The sequence below is a fragment of the Macrotis lagotis genome, chromosome X, assembly GCF_037893015.1.
Source record: "Macrotis lagotis isolate mMagLag1 chromosome X, bilby.v1.9.chrom.fasta, whole genome shotgun sequence".
Taxonomy (NCBI): domain Eukaryota; kingdom Metazoa; phylum Chordata; class Mammalia; order Peramelemorphia; family Peramelidae; genus Macrotis; species Macrotis lagotis.
This window is the reverse complement of record NC_133666.1, coordinates 339,045,025-339,061,326: the sequence shown is the minus strand read 5'-3', so window position 1 is coordinate 339,061,326 and position 16,302 is coordinate 339,045,025. Positions and strand designations below refer to the sequence as shown.

Here is a 16,302-nt window from a genome sequence, read left to right as displayed (position 1 = left end):
ATAAACAGTGCTAAACAAGGACTCTATGATCTGGGCCAGGACGAGCCCAGAACTACTTGACCAGAATTCTATCCTTCCTGGCTTTGTATCAACTGCAAAATTAATAAATAAACTAGTTATGTTGAAATGTAATTCCATAGGATCAAAGAGACTTCTACATTGACATAATTCAATTTGGGTTTAAACATTCAATTAGTTCTAGCTATGCAATCATTTAGCCCACACAGCCACTTATTTTCTAAAAATGCTATATCAAGAGATTCTATTCTGTTAAATAACAAGGGAAATTTAGGTGGCACTATGTCTATAACATTCTGCCAATACTATCTCAGTAATTTTTTTTCTTTAAAGTAGTGCACGTGGTTTTAAAATGAAAAACATTTTGGAGAAATGAAACAAATCTTTTAATGTCCCCAAATTAGTGTCAACATTAATATTTAATGATGGGTATCTGAGGAACCATGAAGTCTAGAAAAAGATTTACAATCTTAAAGGAGACAGAAAGCAACACAATCAAATTAAGATTTGCTCTAAGAAACTGAATCAAGAGTTCATAAGCCAAATGAACAAAAATTTAGCTATCTACTTTTATTGTCTAGAGATTCCCTCAGCTAACATTTTTGTAGCAGCTTAGTTGTCAAACTACTGAAAATACATATACCTATTCTCTTTTGATGCTCAACAGCTCTTTCAGGTATTACTTTCCATTTTATTACAGAAGTAAAATGAAGTAGATAGAGATTAATGACCCAGGATCCCACAGTCAGGTAACCTTCAAACCCCTCTTTTCTGATTTACAACACTCTAGACAAAAATAGTCTCGGTTTACCTGCCTACCTGCCTCCCCCATCCGGCCCCAAATACCTTCCCCACATTGAAGAAAGGGAGATCCATATAGAAAAGGACACAGATATAGAAAGAAAAGGCGAGCTGAAATGACTTGCAATAGCGCCCGATAAACCTATTCTATGCCAAAATCTACCAAACCACAAACTGTTATGAGAGCTCTCTATTGTATCTAAACTTCATAGTTTTACAAACCCCTGTTGTCCGTAATCACGGCCTTCCTCCCATTTAGTCAGAATGTGGAAAAAATAAACAACCGCCTACATAACCTGAATTCTGGCCTTAAAGGTTTAATTCCCTACGACTAGCTTCCTCAGATTCGCTAAGATGGCTACATCGTGATTTGGTTTTCTAAAACGGAGGAAAAAAGATCTCCTGAAAAATAAATATTTCAGAAACAATGTGCTTTAAAAAAAATAAATTTAAATCTATTCTTAGTAGCTGATGAATAGGTTATAAAGACTCATCGGATAATGATCCCCAACTATCTCTTTGGGGGAAGGCTTGATTGATTTAACAAAATGGAAAAAAAAAGTCCTCAAAAACTATAGCGTGCCTTAAAGCGGCAGACCCCCGAGGAGAAGGCTTTCCCTCCCGAGTTGTCCGCAGCCACACTCATCCTCTAAGCCCCGGACCACGCCAACCACCGCCCTGGGCCCGGCTGTCAGGCCCCACCGCGCAGGAACACGGGAGCCGCCCGGCCCCGGCCCCGGCCCCGGCCCCGGCCCTAGTCCCAGCCTTAAACTGGCCTGGGGCCAACCTGCACGCGGCCCGCCCTGGGGCGGGGCCAGGCGTACCTGTGCACGTGGCCCCCGGGCCGCGCCGCCCCTGGTACACAGGCCCCTGGGGGAGGGGAGGGGTTGAGGCCACCCAGACTCAGGCTTCCCTGCGCCTGCCCAGTGCACAGTCCCTTTCTTCCCAGTTTTCCAAGCACATAAGAAATACTGTTCACTGACCCGGCTGGAAGCAAAGCTTGAGGGCCCTGGGCTCCAGGGGGCTTCAAGCATTATTCGCCCCCCCCCCCCCACCCCCGCGTTGGAAGAGCTCCGCCCGGACCTGGGAAGCCAACCCTCCCTCCCGCTCTTCTAAAATGGAAGAACGCAATTCTCCCTTTTTGGCTCTTCTGGCTTCTCCCCCAGACAGAGCAGTCATGGCGAGGTCACATCCCATTCCAGCACAAGGCTTGGGCTGCCTGCAGCCTTGTGCCCTCGAGCTTAAATGGGCTCATCTTACTGGTGAGCCAGAATTGCTTTAAAAAAAGTTAAAAACCAAAAAAAACCTCAAAAAAGTGATATTTTTCTATGGAAAGTCACTAAAGATCCTAAACAGTCTGGAGCAATGTAATGATTTTGCCACCACTCTAGAGCACCTGCCTCACAGGTGCTGCAGAGAACTGCACAGAGTCCGCAGCTGGGGCATGGCCCATGTCAGAGCTTGCTTTGTTGGACTATGCACCTTTAGCCATTGCCTTCTCCAGCTCATTCTATAGGTGAGGAAATGAGGCACATAGGGTGAAGTGACTTGCCCAGGGCCAAACAGCTGAGGGTACATTCGAACTCAGGATGATGAGTCTTCCTCACTCCAAGTCCAGCATCTGTCAACTGAGTCACCCAGCTACCTCTCTAAGAGAATATTTAACCGGAGTCAATCTAAGTTAGCTTATTCTGATGACTATTTGAGGGTATAGTAAACCTCTTTTACATAGTCCAATCTGTTAAACTTTCTCATTTCACAAATTCTTATCTTTGTTATTTTGTTTCTCAGACCAGCTAAAACAAACTATGAATAGATGCTGAAACTAGATCATGAAACTGTGAATTCGTTTTCTAGGCCTAACACCTGAAAACTTCATTTTTAAAAAACATTTTTACCTAAAATTTTGAGTTCCAAATTCTATCCTTCCCCCTTCCCTGCCTTCACCCCTCCCTGACATGTTAGGCAATCAGATACAGGTTATAAATATGAAATTACATGAAATATTTTCATAGTAGTCATTTTGTATGAGAAGACAAATAAAAAATATTAAAGTGAAAAATAGCATGCTTCAGTTTTATAATCAAACAATATCAGTTCTTTCTCTAGAGGTCCAGTAGCATGCTTTTGGGATTGTTTTAGATCATTGCATTACTGAGAATAGCTAAGCCAAATGAGAATTCATCATATAATATTTTTACTGTGTTCGGTGTTCTCTTGGTTCTGTTCACTATGTTTCCAGTTATCAATTCAAAGCACAATAATATTCCATTACAATCATATACCACAGCTTGTTTGGTTATTCCCCAATTGATGGGCATCCCTTGGATTTCCAATTCTTTTTTTTATGTTTTTGCAAGGCAAACAGAGTTAAGTGGCTTGCCCAAGGTCACACAGCTAGGTAATTATTAAATGTCTGAGACCGGATTTGAACCCAGGTACTACTGACTCTAGGGCCTGTGCTTTATCCACTATGCCAGCTAGCCACCCTGGATTTTCAATTCTTAACCATACAAAAAGAGCCGCTATAAATATTTTTGTAGAAATAGGCCCTTTTCACGTTTTTTGCTTTGGTTTGTCTTGGGAGATAGACTCCCAAGTATTTTACATTGTCTATACTTATTTTGAATGAAATTTATTTTTTATCTCTTACCGATGATTGATTCACTTGCCTGTGAATCAGTCTGGTCTGGAGATTTTTTTCCCCTTAGGACATTCATTGATGGCTTGTTCATTTTTTTTTTCCCCTAAGATTGGTTTCCTTAGTTAGGGTCATGAGCTTTCACTTGTGCAATTCTAATTTTTGAGGAATTAGTTTCTCTGAGTTTTTGTAGTTCTTTTTCCATTTGATCAATTTTATTTTGGGGGGAGTTAATTTCTTCCAGAATTTTTAAAATACTTTTTTAAAATACTCACAATTGCATGCATATTAATCAATATTTGACCAATTTTGATGAGATTAAGATTTAAGCTTTGACCATCCCTCCCCATCTTTTCCTCCCTTATAAAGATTTTCATCAATTTCATTTATATTTCACTGCATCCCATAACTGTTGGCACATAGTCTCATTGTTGTCATTTTCTTTAATGAAATTATCAATTGTATCCAGGATTGGCCCTTTGATCCACTTATTTTTTAGGATTAGATTAATTTCCAATTAAATTTTAACCTCTTTTACCATTGCTATGATTTTCCTGGGAGGTTTTTTAATTTTAGGCAGTGATTGGTGAATTCTTTGAATTTCTGTTTTGTCCTTTGGTTCTAATATATCAAAGCAGTTTTCTTTGATGATTTCTTGAAAGGTGTTAAGACTTTCTTAAATTTTTTCCATTCAATCATGGCTTTCAGGTAGTCCAATAAATTTTATTAACTCCTCTGAATCTATTTTCTAAGTCAGCTGCTTTTTCCAATGAGAAATTTTACATTTTTTTTAATTTACTTTTTTGATTTTATCATATCTTGGTGTCTTTTAGGGTCATGAGCTTTTACTTGTGCAAATCTAATTTTTGAGGAATTGGTTTCTCTGAGTTTTTGTAGTTCTTTTTCCATTTGGTCAATTCTATTTTTTAGGGAGTTAATTTCTTCCAGAATTTTTAAAATAATTTCCCTATATTTCTGACTTTTTTCATGATTCTCATTTCTTTTCCCAACATTTCTTCTATTTTTTTATTTTCTTAAGCTCTTCCAGGAATTCTTCTGGAACCTAAGACCAAATTACATTTTTCTTTAAGGCTTTGCTTATAGCCATTTTGACCTTATTGTCTTTTTCTAAGTTTATATTTTGATCCTCCCTATCACCATAGTGACTTTTTATAGTAAAGTTCTTTTGGGTATTTTTGTGCATTTTTCTGTCTTTTCTTGGTGTTTTTATGTGAGAGTTGGGCTCTGTTTCTACACTGTCACAGGCTTTTTTGTATTGGTGCTCAGGGTCTTCCTGCTGGCTTTCACTGGGCTTTAGGGCTTCCTTTCTCTGGCTTGTACTTGGGGGTAGGGCTTCTTTGTTAGCCTCCCTGGGTATTGGATTTAGATGCTAGCCTGCCCCAGGAGTAGATCCTTTTTGCTGTTTTGCTGTCATAACAGTCTCTTTGCTGGTTGACCCTGGTGGGGGGAATCTTGTTGCTAGCCCGGTGTGTAGCCCTGCTCTGGGTTTCTATGGTGACAGGGCCTTTCTACTAGCAAAGTCTCCAGTTTGGCAGCCCTGGGGTGGGGCTTCACTGTGGGCCAGCAATGGGAACTAGGCCTTTCTGATGACTTGTGCTGGTCCTTGGTCACTGGAAACTACCCACTTGCCTGGAGGCTGCTGACTTATAGGAGGGTAGGACTTCACAGGTGGATTGCCCCAGTCTTGGAGCCTTGCTGCAGACCTTCTGCTCTGAGGCTGCTGGCAGCTGCTCCTAGAACTCATTCCCCTCCCACCCCAGTGACACAGACCTGTCCTGTCATTCTGGTAAGCTGCTTCCCTACTCTCAGAGCCATTCTGACATAGTTTTCTACTCGTTTGAAAGAGAATTTGGGAGGGTTCCTTCCGCATTCTGCCATCTTGGAATGGGAAGTATAACATCTTCATTTTAAGATAAGCTTAATAAAATTAATTTTATTTCTAGTAATGGCTTGAAAGTTCCTCTTATTTCTTTAATTTCTATTCTGAACAATTTTTATTGGTTGTTTTGTTTTTCTTTTTTTTTATGTTAAGAGAAACAATGAATTCATCCCTGACCCTAAAACTTATTGGATTCATACTCCAGGACTCTAAAAAATGAAGAAAGGATCTAGTTCCAGGTTGTCAGTTTGCATATCTAATGACAATTCCAACAATGTGATTTGACAGTCAGTCCAAAGCCCTGAAAGCTAAGATATTGAGTTCTAATCCCTACTCTACCTTTAATTATATTTGTAATTTTTGGTAACTCAATTAAATGTTTTACCCCTAGATCTGAATATTCTATGCAATTTTCTTTTACAAGAGTAACATGCTAAAGTTCTAACATCTCTAAAATTTTCTTTGAAAAGGAGGGATCAGAATATCTATTCTGGATCTATAGGCTTAAAATACACATTCTCTACCTGCCATATATTGTTAACTTATGAGACTGTTGGGATTAATATTGAGTTAGAATTTAGGCTCATCACTTTATCAGTTTTGCGTTTAAGGAAGATATAGTATTATTTTAATACTAAGGAACCAAGAAACAAGGAGATGAAAATTATGGAATACATATATTAAAACCTATCAGACTAAACTAAGATGGTGCCAGCAACATTTCTTTCTTTGCATTTTGGCTATAATACTCACTTTTCATTATTTTAGATACCAGTACAATCCAACTCACTCTGGAATTTATGTGGCAACTTATTCAAGACTCATGTTTTGAGCAACTATATTAAGAAAGATATGTTTCCATAGTTAGTGGTTTTCTAAGTTGCTACCTTACTACAATATTGAGATTTTCAAGTTAAAGCCCAAGTGGCAGAATTGTAGACAGGAGGTCAAATTCAATTTACTACAAGTAAAGCTGATAAATTCAACTTCTTACTCAATCCGTGAATAGAATAAAGTCCATTGACAACTTATTTTCCTTTAACCATTCTGATAATATAGTAATATATTTACTTCCGTTTATTTTTTCTTAATCATTAATTTTTATTTTTCTGATGTAAATCACACTGGCATATTAGGAACCACCTGATAATTAGGGAACTTAATATTTCATTCTAGAAATTTCCATACTAAGGATTTCACTTTCTTATAAAATTTTTTGTGTCCCATTGGATAAATATCAGAATCAAGACCACTATAAATTTAAGCAGATATATAATATTTGTTTTAAATTTCTCTGTGTCTATTGTCAAAAGTTTTTTTAAAGCAGAAGTTTTATGAATTCTCACCTTTAATTTGGGAAGGGAAAATGAAGCAATATCTTTATTCTACAACATTAGTAGAATGAGTATTAGCAAAACAGTACTGTGAAATCCAAATTAGCTGATATTTTGTAATGTTTTTAAAGGAGGAATATCATAGGTCAATTTTTATTTGGTATTCTCTCTCCTGTCATCTCCTCCTCTTTACTCTAGGCCTGAAGAAGTTAACTTCCAAAACAATTCTATCAAACATAATTTTAAAAGTAGATCTAGGTTTCCCTCAGTATGACCTCTCTCCTCCATCCAGAAGCTAGTGGTACTGTGACTTTGAATCCCTTGCAGACCCCTCCTGTGACCATAGTAGAAGTGAAGGGAGTCTGAACCAACCTAAATTTTCAGCAGGAGATAAGTGACATGGACTCCAAACCCAAATGATCAGATTCACTATGAAAGATTGTGGACCATTTACGGCTTTCAACGCTCAGAGCAGTAAGTATCAACAGACAGTCTTTTGGAAGTGGATGTACCTTAGGGCCAGGAAATAGCTGCCACCAACAATAAATTGGCAACACCCACATTTCTTTCTTTTTGAAACAAAGTTTATCTTGACCACTTTTACAGAAGCAGATGCTATGGAATTAGGAGAAACATAAAATAAGTAAAATGATTTTGGATTGAAAACAATTTTGGAAATAATGAAGATACAAATCTCCCCAAAAGCTATATGGATTTAATGCTCTCTATTAACAAAGCTGGATGTGAATGTCTTAATGAAATTGATGAGCATGAATTTGATAACTTTATGCAAAGACCCTTGTTGGAATTTAATTGTGATAAACAGCAGTTTATCACTGTTAAACTTTATTCCATGAAATTTCAAGGGCCAGTTATTTGTCACCATCCTAAGTATGAGAAAATATTTATCAATCTACCACAATCAATGGATTTTGAAAAGGCAGAAAGAAGTGAACAATTCAAGTCCTAGAACTAATATTAAAAAACATGGCATTGTCCAAATTCTCTATGTTAAATTCCAACATGTTATAGCAATGTAACTTTATTTGTTCAGTCCAATCAAGTTGAAGAAGAAATGAGTCTCATATTTTACATTTATTACTACTGTTCAAGCAACAGATATGAATGATTTCAGGTAAGAAGGGGGAAAAACCATTGAGATGAAGAAGACACTGGAAAAACCTTATTGCAATCAAAATGGATCTTCTCTTTATTTGCAACTTGACCCTAGCCAGTTACTGTAATGACTACTTTAATGCCATTACTAATGAATCGATGCTTTCATTCAGATAGTTTCACTAGTGGTTTCTATTGTACTCCTGATTCATGTATTTTTAGATACAAGTCATTACTTTTGCTGATTTTTTTTAATAGTAGAAATAAGCATACAATTCATTTAAATAACTCATACATATACAACTGTACTTATGCATCTATTTAAAGACATGTCCAAATAATGCAAGTCATTTCCCTACTTCTATGAAAAATGTTTCAATCTAAATTTTCCACTTATTGTATGACCTTGGGCTAGTCACTTAACTAGTCTGGAATTCCTTTTACCCCATTGTTAAAATAAAGGAAATTGAACTAGATAACTCCAAAGGTTTCTTCAAACTAGAAATCTACATAGCTTAATAGAAAACTTTCACACCAAAAAGATCCCCCCCACACATTTTTGATGTCTTTGAGTTAAAACAAAAAAAAAGAAAAAGAAAAAGAAATCATTCACAGGAATGCAAATGAAAGTTATGTGATGCTGTCCCAGACCAAAGGTGAGCTGACAGTTAAGTTGTTTGAAATCTGCATTCTCCCAACAGACTAATGCTTGATAAGTCTAGCAACAGTCTACTGAAAATTACCACGGGGAACAAACTGACAGACATAAACCTGGTTCAGAAACTTGCATAATCGTACAGGAGGACAGTTAATTGACCAGATTTGGATCATACAGCTTGGAAAATGAAAGCCTGTAGGCTCCCAGCTGCAAGTATGAAAGTAGAAAAAAAAAAGATATAAAGAATATGCCAGGCATCCTCCCTAGAAGTGTATAAAGTCTAGCACTAATATAAAGACTAACGTCAAGAAGTAGATTGGAAGAATGAGTAAAGACACAAACAAAAAACCTAGTATAAAACACTATCATGGGGGGCAGCTAGGTGGAACAGTGGATAGAGCACAGGCCCTGGAATCAGGAGTACCTGAGTTCAAATCTGACCTCAGACACTTAATAATGACCTAGCTGTGTGGCCTTGGTCAAGCCAATTAACCCCATTGTCTTGCAAAAACATAAAAAACAAAAAACAAAACACTATCCTGTGATGAAGTGGAGTTCAGGACATAAGCACAGAAGAAAAAAAAAAGACAAGAAAAGGTCTATAAGCAAAAGCCTCAAAAAAGTGCAGGTTAAACATATTCAATAAAAATTTATGGAAGAGTAAAGCTTGCTTTAGGAAATGGGCTAAAAAATCATATTTAAAACTAAATGAGAATACCTGGGTTCAAATCCAGTCTCAGACACTTAATAATTACCTAGCTGTGTGGCCTTGGGCAAGCCACTTAATCCCCATTTGCCTTGCAAAAACCTAAAAACAAAAACAAAAACAAAAACAAAACTAAATGAGAGCAGTACAAGAAAACATAGAAAAAGAATGAACTATGGAAGCAAGATAACAAGAATTAATCAATTGAACAAAGGAGAAAGAAAACCTTAATTGAAGAAAGTAACTCCCTGAAAAATTAGAATTGGTCAAAGAGAAACAAATATCTCTCAGAGATATTAAGAAATGTTAAAAAAAAATAACTGAGAAACAATAGATGAAAATGTGAATAAGTTCAAAAGGAAAACAATTGACTTGGAAAACACATCAAGAAGAAATAACTTAAGACTGTTAAGACTACCAAGACCAAAAAGACCCCCCCCCAAAATGAAATATGCTCAAGAAGCCAAGGTGGGGGGGTAAGAGAGGGGAAGCTGTTCATGTATTTTAAAATGAGAAGTCAAAACAAATTGAAAGGTGAACTCAACTCCCTTACTTCCAGGAATGTTGTAGCCAAAATTCAGGGCTCCCAGGTCAAAGAAATACTGCAAACAGAAAGAAAAGAATCTTAGCTCCATGGAGCTATAGACAAAATCACACATGATTTAGCATGTAAAAGAGCAGAAAGCTTGGAATATGACAATCCATAAGTTATTAGGCTTCTAATAAAGAATAACAAATTATCAAACAAAACAGTGCACTCTTACAAGAGGGAAAAAATATTGATGCTTAATGAGAGAGGTTGAATTCCTGACAGTCCTAGACTATTTCCACAGCATTTCTAGCTGTCCAGTTGGGGATATGATACATGTGCTCTCCTTGAACTCTAGCTTCATCTCAGATCATAGAGGAAGTTGTCTGAGAGTGATTCCAGTATATTTTGATGATGTCAAGATTTTAATGGAAAAATGGAGAAGATAAAGACATTGGGCAGGGGCTGACAGAGAATGAATTTCCTCTTCCATTGGGCCCAGAATGAGAATGTTGATATTGGTACTATACTCTGACCTTATCTACAATACTGGGGATGGGGGGGAGGGTGATGATGTGGAAGAAAGAGGAAACAAGAGTTTATTAGGCAGTTGCTTTGTGCTTTACAAATCTTATTTCTTGATCCACATAAGACAAAACCCTGTAGAATCCCAAGAGCAAAAAACAACATGACACTGTTCCAGAATGGGTCACAATTGCATTAAAAGCTCTGAGAAAAAGTTAGAAGGGAATAAATGTCACAAGTTGCATAACCTGTACAGCAGAAATAAATAGCAGGTTATAAAATAAAACATAAAAAGAAATAATTAATATACATTTAAAAATTAGAATGTTGACAAACCCAGAATAATATCAAAAGAGGAAATCTTGAAAAAATAACAAGAAAGAAAATTAGAAACAAAAAGGATTGCAAAACATAAAAACAAAATTAAAAGCTAATTATAGGCAATTAGGCAGCACAGTGGAAAGAGTATTGGACTTACAATCAGGAAGACCTTCATTTAAATCTTGCCTTAGGCACAACAGTCTAAGTTAACTTCTCAATTTCAGTTATTTCAATTATAAATGGGAGATATCAGCACCAACCTCCCAGAATCATAATGAATATCAAATAAAGTAACTTATAAAAACACTTTTTAGATCTTAAGGCATTATATAAACAATAGCTACTACTATTATTATTTTGTTTTTTCATTGTTTTTCAGTTTTATCTGAATCTTTGCAATTTCATTTGGAGTTTTCTTGGAAAAGATACTGGAGTGATTTGCTTTTTCCTTTTTCCAACTTATGTTACATATGAGGAAACTAAGGCAAACAATGATTTGCCCAGTGTCACCCAGCTAGTAAGTGTCTGAGACCAGATTTGAACTCAGAAAAGTTGAGTTCCTGATAGTCCTGGACTCTAATCATACCTAGCTACCCACACTATTATTATTTTTTGAAATTAAAAACAAATTTGGTAACCTTTTTAGAAGTATAATTAAAAAAAGAGAGCAAAAAAAATTGAAACTGAATATATTTGAAAATGAAAAATACTAGAACTTTGAACAGTAAACAAAAACAAATATCAGGATGCCCTCTTTTGACCGATATCAAACAAAATGATTCTAGAAATGCTAGTAATAACTATAAGGTGAGGAAAATTAAAGGGATAAAGTCAAAGAAAAGAAAATGTGATCCATATTTGTTGATGAGATGTTTTCTTATAAAATTCTAAGAAATTTAAAAAGAAAAAGATCATAGCTTAGTAAACTTGCAAGTTACAAAACAAACCCACAAGACATATTTTCTATATAATAGTAACAAAATCCAGGAATTAAGAGAAAAAGAAATTTTCATTCAAAAGATTTAAAACTGTCTGAAAAGTTTATGAGTGCATCTACCAAAGAATTTTAAAAATCTATATAGATTCAATTAAAGAATGATTCTTCAAATAAAGAACAATTTAAATAGAGAGGGAACTATTGGTACTCAAGGCTGAACTATTTCATTATAATAAAAATGACAATTCTACTGAAATTAAGTTGTGCCCATCAAACTATAGAAGGGATGAGTTATAGAGACAGACTTTAAAATATTAAACAAATTCTTAGAAGGAAAAAACCCAACAGTTTAGTATTACAAAGAGAAGGAATGGAAGTGTGGGGTGGGGGTTGAAAATACACATAAATTCCAGATTTCAGACTGTGTTACAAAGCAGCCATCCTCAAATTTATTTCATATTGTTTAAAAATCAAAACATAAGTCAACTGAAAAATTAAACCATAAAAAATAATGGTATTCATTAGTCTAATCAAAAAATACATTTTCTAGGAGAGATCTCTAAGAGCAGAAAATGGTCTGTTAGGCATTAGTTTCAGATTAACATCTTCTGTGGTATTCCACAATAAAGTCAAAATTGATAGATTTGTAATCTAAACAAAAGAATATAGATCATGAAAGTTGGAAGAAATACTATCATATATTTTTCACAGATATGAGTAAGGAATGAATTTGCCAAACAAGCAAGGCATAGAGGAATAGATAATTTTGATGGAGTGAAATTGAAAAACTTCTGCACAAGAAAAATTAATGGTTCTAGGATGAGAGAGTAAATATTGACATTCCTCTCCTGTCTGTTTCAAACTTTCTAAACTTCATTGCCATGCCTCAGTTGCTACCTCATCCTGTAAAGTCTCTCAGCATCTAAGGACTCCTTAGTCTGGAATATTTGTCTTTCATATTATAAGTAAGTTCTTTTCTGGTACTCCTTTTTGGAGAGAGACCCAGACTAGTCAAACTTCATTCCCATTCAGGCTCTGATTGTGACTTTCTATACTTAGAGACCATGCCCCTGTGTGCACCCCAGTTTTTCCTGTTCCCTTTTGCATTTTGTGGATTGTTTTCCCCCATTGAAATAAAAGTATCCTGAGGATAGGGACTGTCTTTTTGTTTGCATTTGTATCCCCAGTACAGTACTTGATGCTTATAGTAATCTCTTGATAAATGTTTATCACCTTCTTTTGCTTAAAAATGGAGTAAAAATTTCTTTTTCTCAAAAATATGTGGTAAGGGTTTGGTATTGAAGAGATATAAAATATATACATATATATATATATATATGATCAAAAGCCATTATTCATTTGAGAAGTGGTCACATGTTAAGAACAAATTGTTCTCAAAATTACTGCAAAGTATATTTTAAGACAGAATCTCCTTGTCTTACCCAAATAGATGTATAGTGGCCACTCATGAGCCTAGTCCCACTACTGGTTCACTGTCCCATTGTAGGTAATTTGTTATCCTTTGCTGTTGGAGTCTCATCACATTGATACCAGATTTAAAGCACATATCAATCAGCTTAGTCATTGCGGCTCATAATTCCTAATTTCAAGTGATATACCAGACTCAGCCCTCCTGGTAGCATGGTTTACATGTACTAGTATAGCCAGAGTTGAAAAATATTACAACATGAAAACATGCTCCAAAACATTGGTAATGAGGAGAATTCAGTAAAAAACAACCTTAATGTTTCATCTCACACCCAGCAAATTTTCAAACAACATAAAAGGTTGGAATAGTCAGTATTGAAGAAATTGTGAAAAGAGAGGAGCTCTAATGTTTTGGTAGAAATATAAATTGATCCAACAATTCTGAAAAGTAATTTAATGTTATACAAAATAGATAAAATGTTTATAATGCTCAACCCAGAGATTTTACTGATAAGTGGATGACCCAAGAAGAACACTGACAAAAAGAATGATTTCATAGACACCAAAATAGTTGGAGCAGGACTTTCTGAGTAAGCAAATAAGTAGAAACAAAATAGGTTATATAACATACTTGAATGTAACGAAATATGATTGTAATACAGGAAACTTTTGAAACATGAATACAGATACATAAAAAACATTAATTCAAAGGGAAGTAGAGTCAAGAAAACAATTTATACACAATGACTATACTCTTGTCTTCTTTCCACTTGAGTGATATTCAGAAATAAGATTACAAAGGGTTGAGTGAATGAGAGGAAAATAAGCAGAAGCATCAGTTTTAGGTGACTTTTTCAGGGAATTTGACTATGAAAGGGAGGAAATACATACTATACCTTAAAAGAATGGTGGAAGGTAATGTAAGTTTTTGAAGGAGATGAAAGACTTGGAACTTTTGAAGGTAGTATGGTAAGAATTAGTAGATGACAAGTCAAGAGAATTTGATTAAGACTGCAATCTGCTGGAGAAGCTTGGACTGGGTGAAATCTTTTGCCAAAGAAAAAGAACTCATCATCAGAAAATAATGTAAAGAGGAGAAACATTAAGAGGTTTTGAAGTTGAGTGGATTTTTTTCCTCATCAAATAAATGGTGAGGTCTTCAGCTGATGGGATTTGCTAGTTGGAGGCTTGAGGTGGAAAGTGAAGGTCTGAAATTGCTTCTGAGATGAATAAGTTATAGAATCATTTGGAAAAGAAAAAAAAAGATGTTTGGTTTTTTTTCTCCGTGTTGTCTCAGTTGAATTTGAAAAACAAGTTATCATGTACTCATTAAGCAGAGTTATAAGATTTTATCTAGGTCCTTTTAGAAACTGATGAGTAGGAACGGGGGAAAGATGGTGGGAATAATCCAAGATAGAGGTTTAGTAAAACATGATCCAGGATAGGATAATGAGGCAAGAGATTCCAGAGCAGGTGATAGTGTAGAGTTCAAAAGGCTATTTGCAGGAATGATATTAGAAAAAGATGGAAATTGAAGTCAAAGCAGAGTTAATGAAAACCAAAATATTTTCATTTATTTACATTAAATGCAAAATAATTTTAAGAATTCATGTTGGGACTAAATTGGATTGTATGGTTTGGGTCAGCAGCTTCAAGGGATTAGAAATCTTAGAGTTAGATGTAATGAATGTTCATATCAAATGGAATTCATATTGTAATATACCTGACAAGTGGTTCTCTGGTCTTCACCTGAAAAATTCTAAAGAGTGGGAAACCATTTCCCAAGGCAATCATTTTCAGTTTTGGAAAACTCTGATTATTTGAAAGTTGTTTTTTTCCCTGACATCAAGTTTAAATTTACTTCTTTGCAAATTCTACCTATTGCTTTAGAGTTCATCCTTCTGGCAACTTACCTATAAATGTGCAGTTTTAATAATCAACTGAAGACAGAAGCATGTAGAATGAAGAAGGATTTTAAAAATCTGCCCTCTCCAAAAAATTTTAGCTTAATAATATTTACCTAACTGATTTTAATAGCAAGAAATATGGGATTCCTATTTCTTCTATCTATATCATTCCCTCATCCCTATAAGGAAATCATATGAAATATGAAATCTGGTCACAGAAGAAGACCAAAATAAATATAGAAATTCCTGCTAGTCTTAGGCTCTCATATTGTTTGAAAGGATTCTTAAGTGTTAATCTTTGTTACTCTTGTTTTTATTCTACTGCTGAACTAGAAGTGGAACAGTAGTTTACCAAAATTCCTATGTTTGATTTACTATTGACCAACGGTAATTATATGATTTTTGAGATAGGAATTAAACTGTTTGCCTTTATACTCTATAGGAAAAGTCTATTAAGCAAATGAGCAAAATAAACAATATCCTAGGGAGAGTGCTAAAAGTATTTAAAATAAATTGTTCAATTATCATCAGGTAATTTGAAGCACCCATTGACTTGAAAAGTACTTGAAATAATTATAAATCATTCTTATCTATTTATTAAGGTAGGTTCCTTAAGAACCTGTATTAAGGCAATTTTGTTAGGTTACCTCCAGGTAATTTTTATGCCTGAAAATAGTAAAAATGAATTTGTTTAGAAACATTGACAGTTCTGCCTTTTGATTAATTTCATGTGGGACATTCAACAAACCAACAGCTTACTGAGGATTTAATGTCTCTAAGATATCGTGCTGGGAAGAATGAGGAATACAAAATTGTTGACCATAATTCTTTAAAAAGAATTAGACAAATATTAAAAGAATAATAAAGGGCAAAAGGCTTTTGGAAGCTCTCAATATTGTTGACTTGTTCCTTATACTGTGGTCAGTTCAAACATAACATATTTCATAATAGAACTCATTATCTTCCTCAAATAGTCTGCCCCTAAACAACATTAATTAAATGTATCCCCATCCTCTCAAAATCTTAGTCATATTTCTCTTTCTTCCTCTCATCCTTCTTTCATCTAGTATAAACCAAGTCTGTATCTCTCATGTGCATGCCTTCTTTTTCATTCACTGCCACTGTAATAGTTCAAGCCTTCATTACTTCTACCCTCCACTATTTCAGTACCGTTATAACTTAGGTCAGAATGACAAGGAACTGCGATTAAAAATTAACCAAACAGTAAGTTAATAAGAGTATGAAATGAACCAGCCAATCTGTTCACTATTATATATATTCTGTGGCCATTAGAGTATTATAAGTCTGTGTCCTATTCAGCAATAAACTAACCTGATAGTTGTTTCTTATTCTCCTCTAATACTTCTATAACTCCATGTATTTATATAATTCTCTTCCTATCCCTAGAAAAAAAAAACACCCACCTATTGAATTCTTTTTCTGCCTTCAAGGTTCACTTAGTTGCCACTTCTTCAAGAAAG

At 35.1% G+C, this 16,302-nt stretch overlaps 1 pseudogene; it reads left to right on the top strand.

Annotated features, from left to right (window-relative positions):
* Nucleotides 1-6,964: 6,964 nt before the first annotated feature.
* Nucleotides 6,965-7,833, top strand: LOC141499091 (thioredoxin-like protein 1 pseudogene; annotated as a pseudogene).
* Nucleotides 7,834-16,302: the final 8,469 nt, after the last annotated feature.